Source organism: Vicugna pacos, chromosome 6 (assembly GCF_048564905.1).
Source record: "Vicugna pacos chromosome 6, VicPac4, whole genome shotgun sequence".
In the NCBI taxonomy this organism is placed as follows: Eukaryota; Metazoa; Chordata; class Mammalia; order Artiodactyla; family Camelidae; genus Vicugna; species Vicugna pacos.
In genome coordinates this window covers 88955380-88961786 of record NC_132992.1, presented here as the reverse complement: position 1 = coordinate 88961786, position 6407 = coordinate 88955380, and the positions used below count along the sequence as shown (strand labels likewise).

At 43.1% G+C, this 6407-nt stretch overlaps 1 long non-coding RNA gene across 1 annotated transcript; it reads right to left on the bottom strand.

The window, feature by feature from the left end:
- Positions 1-437: 437 nt before the first annotated feature.
- On the bottom strand, positions 438-2968 carry LOC140697191 (uncharacterized). The gene is made up of 2 exons (XR_012074038.1): positions 2830-2968; positions 438-772 (listed from the first exon to the last, which is right to left on the bottom strand). It is a non-coding gene; the product is annotated as an uncharacterized lncRNA (long non-coding RNA).
- Between the last annotated feature and the right edge of the window lie 3439 nt (positions 2969-6407).

The window sequence follows — 6407 nt, the reverse complement described above, 5'->3', positions numbered from 1 at the left end:
AAGGTGAAGATGGATTAACATCCTCTAAAGTGAGCGCGCACACACACATACACAAATGCCAACACCCCACAGACACATCCAAACACACACATGCAGGACGGACGTGCTACACAACACTCACTCATCCCTGTGCCTAGATGTGGGGAACACACACGTTCCATGTCCCAACACACACAGACACCCAGTACCAGTGGGTGTGTGCGAACTCACATCAACAGAGACCTCAAGGACACACACAACTACCAGGGTCCATCAGAAATCATCAAACCCACGGCCCAGGGAGCAGGGCTCAGGGAAAACGTGGCTGCAGGTGGAAAGGTGGGGAAGGGCGGACAACCTGGGGTCCTTTGCTGTTTTGATGAGCTTTAGATCTCAAAATAGACTTAGATTTAGGGAGAATTTGGACTTAGATTTAGACAGTGCAAAGAGCTCTCGTGTCCCCACAGCCGGCCCTCAGCTGTCAATTTTTTTACATTAGTTTGATCCATTGATCACACTGAAGCTATATTGATTCTGGTTTTTGGTGTTGTGACGAGAATCCCTTGACCCCCGTGCCCCCCAGGATGCAACGAGTTAACACTTCACAATTCCAAGCAAGCAGACATCCAGAGAGCTCTTCGGAAGCTTCTGTCTCGGAATTGACAGCCTGGAATATTGTTGCTGCCGGTGGCTGTGTCCAGTGAGAAACGGGATCCCTTGTCGCTGAAAATCTCCAGCAGTCCCACCCACGGTGGATTTTCCAGATGGACAGACAGCTCCATGGATTCTGGCCCTGAAATATGTGTACATACTTTTACCTTTCTGTTCAACAGGTCACTTTCCCAAGTCAAAACCTCCCATGGGAGTTAGCTGGGATCAAGGAACTCCATGGAGGAAAAGGGGCAGTTTCTTTTTTAATGAGGCACCGTGACCTAATTCAACAAGTAACTGCTGATGAAGACAATTCCATCAGAAGAAATCAGACTGAAAAAGCCTGTCACTCACATCCTTAGCCCTGACATCTTCTGCTCAGCTCCACACTTTATCTCTACAGATCTCAATTGTAGTATCTTTTGAAGCCCAGTATAGTGCCACCTCCTCCAGGAAGCCTTCCTGTGTACCATCTATTGTCTCTCCCACTCTTGGAACACTTAACCCCGTTTAACACCTGATCTATTAGGTGCCATAACCAAGTAGTGCAAACTGAGTGGCTCAAGCAACAAAATTTTATCTCCAATGTGGAGTCCAGAAGCCAGAGATCCTAGTGTCAATAAGACTGGTTTCTTCTGGGGCTGTGAGGGACAATCTGTTCCAGGCCTCTCCCCTGGCTTCCGATGGTGTGCTGGCCATCTGTGGTGTTCCTTGGCTTGTAGGTGTGTTACCTGGTGTCTGCCTCCCTCTTCAAGTGACATTGTCTCCATGTGTGTGCAAGTTTTTATGAGGATGGAGTCATATTGGATTAGGGCCCACCTTAATGGCCTCATCATAACTTGATCATCTGCAAAGACCTCATTTCCAAATAAGATCACATTCACAGGTGGCAGATGTTAGGATGTTGCCGTCTTTGGGGTGGGCACACTTTAACCCCTAGCATCTTCCTTGTTGGGCCCAAGCACCAAAATATGTAGCCTCCATTTTTATATTCATCATGTAGCTTTGCAGGAGCTACATGTGTGCTGGCCACGTAACAGGAGCTTAGCAGAGGTTGACTTCATGAGCTAAACATTCAGGCAGCCCAGACTGAAACATGATTACAAACCACTTCAAAAAAGAAATTATTGTATCCAGCCAGATGGACCAGGAAACGCTGGTATTCTGAGACATTAACTCAGAGCAAAACCCTCTTCAGAAGAAAGATCTCTCAGATGCAGTCCATTTAACAGCTAGTATTTGGACAAAATAATACCTTCCCACATGTAATGCCAATTGACCCACTGACTTCATCTCTCATCCTTTGCTACTAAAACTCTAACCCCTTGATAAACTGATCATGAAACCTAGCAGTGCCCAGAAAGCCACAGTGCATTCGTGAGAGCCTGCTGGACCAGGCGTGGAAAGAGGAGACGGCAACCTTCCCTTCCCTGACTGGTACTCAGAGCATCTGAGCATGGCAAAGTTGTCCATGTACCCAAGTCACTCAGCTGGTACCTGGCAGTGCACACATTCTGACTCCAGGGTCTGTACACTTGACCATTATGCTAGGCTGCAAGGAATAATTAAAGACTAAATCTGGGTCTTAAAGAAGGGGAAAATAGGCTAGATAGCAAGAAAGAAGGGAAGGTATTCCAGGAGAAAGAAAGAGCATGTGCCCAGGTGCACTGGCTGGAAAGTAACAGAGATGTTCAGAGTCTGGGATAGAGCAAAACCCTCTGGGACACAATGATTACTTTGTCAGTACATCTGTGTGTGCAAAATAGAAGTTCAAGTCCTGGGGTAGTGTTCTTGCTCTGTCCAGAGCTGAGCCAGCTGGGAACATTCAAGGTGAGTCTACACTTCTTTGTAATCTGCAGCACCCAAGCAAGATCTTGGACCTTGCTTGGTGGGATGGATCCAACAGATAGGGCTGAAGAAGCATGGTCTCTAAACCCACCTGAGATGTTGAGTCAAAGCCAAAAATGACCAGATTCCAATAGGAAGGAAGGAGAGGGGGAGGGAGAGAGGGAGGAAGGGAGAAAGAGAGGGGGAGAGAGAGGGAGAGAAAGGGAGAGAGAGAGCAAGACAGAAAGACAGAAAGAAAGGAAAGAAAGGAAAGAAAGGAAGGAAGAAAGGAAGAAACCCTCCCATGGATCAACCAATTGGCAGAAAGGGGGCCACCCCGACTCCTCAGCAAATTGGTATGAACTTTCTCACCATCAGCAGTGCAGGCAGCTGGCCCCATTGTCTGCCTCTTTACAAAATCAAATATTTCCCCTTCTGTTATTCTTGGCACAATGACAAAAAAGGAAGAAATAGAAGCTCCCCTTTTGAATGAAGCTGTTGGGGATCCTTTTTTTTTTATCAGAATTGACATGACCGTTACCATTTTGATTCCGGTTCTGACACAAGAGTCACATAGCAACGTGAACCTCTCCATGGCAACCTCCCCACTCTTCGCACAAAGACAATCTTGACTGTTTAACATTCAATAAAAAGTACTTATAATTAAAAGATAACTAAGAACTGGCAGCACAAAAAATATATTGAACACATATTTTCAACTGTTGTTAACATTCACTTAGAAAGGAAAATACCAACCTAAGCTTGTTTTTTGAAAAGGATGGTCATCTGCCTTGAATGAGGCATGGAATGATTCATTGAGTCCACCTAAAGATATCATGTTCCATTCAACAAGTGTGCAATTAAGTACCTGTGAAATGCTAAGTCTTATCCTGGGTCCTGAGGACAAATATTGGAACGAGGCCTTGACAGGGAACAGCGCAAAAATGGCAACAACAATAATAGCATCATAATAGTTACCACTGTCTATAGAGGGCTGACTGCGTGCTAGACATCACACTAAGAGCGGGGCCAACGTTTAATTTCATACAGCCTCTCAACAATGTTATTATCCTCATTTTACACATGGGGAAACTAAGACTCAGAGATGATAAGTAACTCACCCAAGGTCATGTGCGTGAGCTGTGCTGAGTCAAAATTCAAACTCAGAGATTGTTAACTGCCGCCTTGCTGTCTTTCTGCCTTGTGCTTCAGAAGGAGGCAGAAGCAACCAGGAAACTTCCAGGGCATTGGAGAGGGCATCCTGCAGGCAAGTATATAAAGTGTGTGTGTGTGTGTGTGTGTGTGATACAAGCTCTTCAATGAGACAGTAAAACGTGGTGATTCAGAACACACACACTGCTTGGCTCAGAACCTGGCTCCATCACTTACCCCTTGTGTGATTTTAGGCCAGTTTCCTCCCCTATAAAGTGTGTATAATAATAGTATCTCTCTGTTACAAGAATCAAAAAAGTTAATATATGTAAAGAACTTAGAGTAGTATCTGACCCAGAGTAATCATTATCAATGTTAATATTATTACTATTAATATTATCAAAGCTCTTACCTCCAAGTTGTGGAAAAGAAGCAATAATAATATCCTGCCTAAATTAGGAAATGAATTGAATCAATCATCTGGACTTTCCATCTGACTCTAGCTCTTTTGGAAATACCATGGCCACACTCAGCTTGGAGCCAGATCACTTTGAAATAAGTTTTTTTGGCTTTGGAAAGAGTAAATTATTCCAGGTGATAAAAGCTGGGGAGATAAATTATTTATAAATACACACACACACACACACACACACACACACTTTAACATGTTGGCTATGGGGTTGGCCACTGGAATATAAAAGGATGAAGAACTGTATAATGTAACCACAAAACAGGTCACCATGAGGGTACATAATTCCTTAAGTATTTATTGAAACCTGTTATTGTTATAAGTAAGCAAATGGTCATTCAGAGTTTCCAGAGCACATCCAAATACCTTATTAGTGCTCCACCCCAGTCTGCGTTTTGGTGCATCTATAGGCATTATTGCTATGGAGCCATTTTCTGAGATTGCAAACTTATAACAGGTTTGGTAAAGAAAATAAGCTCAGTTTTGGACAGGCAACATTTAAGGTGCCTATGGGGCCTCCAAGAGAGTTTGTCAAACAACAGAAAGACAGAAAAGTACTCACTCTATGTGACAACATGGAGGTCATCAGATACCAAAGGAGTGGATAGCGTAGGTGCCATATTGGAGTGAGTTGAGGAGAAAGGGGGAAGGATGATGGGAGATAGCACCTAAGGACCAGGTCAGCATCCAGAGGAGGGTGGCAAGAGGGAGACACCCAGAAACGAAGTCAGGATCTCCTCCTCTTTCCATGCCTGGAGGTTACCACAAGGTATTGAATATGGTTTCCTGTATATGCACTATACAGCAAATCCTTGCTGTTGGTTTATTTTATGTATTGTAGTGTTTGTGTACCAAGACCACGCTGTTTTGATTACCGTATTGTCTGAAGTCTGGGAAGCTTATTCTTCCAGCTTTGTTCTTTTCCTTCGGTATTGCTTTGGCAATTTTGAGTCTTTTGTGATTCCATATCAATTTGAGGATTATTTTATATATAGTAGTGTGTATCTGTTAATCCCAAACTCCTAATTCATCCCTCCCCCTCTCTTTTTCCCTTTGGCAATCATAAGTTGTTTTCTATGTCTGTGAGTCTGTTTCTGTTTTGCAAATTCATTTGTATTATTTTTTAGATTCCCATGTAAGTGACACATAATGTTTGTCTTTCTCTGCCTTGCTTCGCTTAGTATGATAATCTCTAGGTCCATCCATATTGCTGCAAATGGCAATATTTCATTCTTTTTATGGGGGAGTAACATTCCATTGTAGATATAATCTTTATTAATTATACTTAAATAACTATATAATCTATCTATCTGTAATATACCTGTATTTATTTCTATCTCCCATTGGTTCTATTACTCTGGTGAATGCAGACTCATCAAATATGTAGATTCAGTCTTACATAGACTCAGTTTTGCTATAAAACCATCTACTTTGAAAAATCACACAAGAAAAACCACAGGGCCTGTGGAGAAAAAGGGGTTGAGGCTGCACATTCAAAAATGTTGTCAGTAACCCATTATAAGAAGATAAGATATTGAAATTGGGGGTGATAAAAATGGAACTTATTATAGGTAATGGTTGTACAACACTGTGAATGTACTAAATGCTATGAAATTTTACGTTTTAATATGGTTGACTGTAGGTTATGTGAATTTGGCCTTTATATTTTAAAATAGATAAGAATTTTTAAAAATCCTAGCACAGCTTTACATCTGTCAAATTCTTGAGAAATGCACAAATACTGCAATAAATATGGTGTTTTTCCTAAGAAAAGGCCTGGAGTTTGCTTGTGGAAGTGGACATTGGATGGGGTGCAGCTCATGGGTTACTGTGAGCAGTGGAAGCAGGTTATCTGGAGTCTGTGGGAAAGTTAGAGGTGGATGGATGTGACTCTAGCACACAGGGAACTGAGGGAGCAGGTGGATGATGGAGAGGTGAGCGTATCTGCTGTGTGTTCTGATGTGGCTCCGCCCATCTGGGCCCTGAATTTTTTCTGTTTCCTCTAGCGTTCAGGGAGCGTGTCTCAGGGATGAAATTGCATGTATGCAAATATCAAATCCAAGCTGGGCTAGCTAGGTTGTGTTGGGACAAATTGGTGTTTTCAAAATAAGCATTAAAGCAGGAGTAACTGTACGGTCGTATTTAATTTTCACCATCCCTCCTTTTATAGAGGATAAAACAGAGGGTCGGAGACGTCCTCTTGCTTGTCCAGCCACACACATAGGAACGGACTCAAGGAACAGAGCCGAGGCTTCCAGTTCCCCAGCTGTTGCTTTTGCCCTGCCAACTACTGCATCCTCCACACACAGCCTAGGTGCACACGGGGAAG